Genomic DNA, 481 nt, shown 5'->3' on the forward strand with positions numbered 1-481 from the left:
CGTGCTCGAGGGATATATGAATAAACAGCCCTCTAAATGTCGGGTACGATCATACCAGCACTAATGCACCGGATCCCATCAGAACTCCGAAGTTAACGTGCTTGGGCGAGAGCAGTACTAGGATGGGTGACCCCCTGGGAATTCCTCGTGTTGCACCCTTTTTTCGTTTTTTTCTATTTTCGATTCTTTTTTTCTTTTTTACAGATGATTTTTTGCTCCAATCATCTCGATCTCGATCGGGACCGGATAAGACATGTGAAATTGACGTAGCTCGGGCGGTTTTGGATTTGGACAAAATCGTAGGCTAATTTGATTGTAGACGGGCCAACGGACGAGACTCATTCCTATGCAATGAGCCGGCGAGATTTTAGCCGAATTCCTTCTCTAAGACCCTCTAATTTGCGATTTTCCCCTTTCGGTAAGCTTCTGTTTCCATGAGAAATCGGACTTTGAAGGTCGCAATTCGATTCTGGTTCCATTT

General features: G+C 44.9%; 1 non-coding gene across 1 annotated transcript; it reads left to right on the forward strand.

The window, feature by feature from the left end:
* Positions 1-41: 41 nt before the first annotated feature.
* On the forward strand, positions 42-159 carry LOC140967858 (5S ribosomal RNA). The gene has a single exon (XR_012173650.1). It is a non-coding gene; the product is annotated as a 5S ribosomal RNA (ribosomal RNA).
* The last annotated feature ends 322 nt before the right edge of the window (positions 160-481 follow it).

The sequence above is a fragment of the Primulina huaijiensis genome, unplaced genomic scaffold (assembly GCF_012295235.1).
Source record: "Primulina huaijiensis isolate GDHJ02 unplaced genomic scaffold, ASM1229523v2 scaffold29133, whole genome shotgun sequence".
In the NCBI taxonomy this organism is placed as follows: Eukaryota; Viridiplantae; Streptophyta; class Magnoliopsida; order Lamiales; family Gesneriaceae; genus Primulina; species Primulina huaijiensis.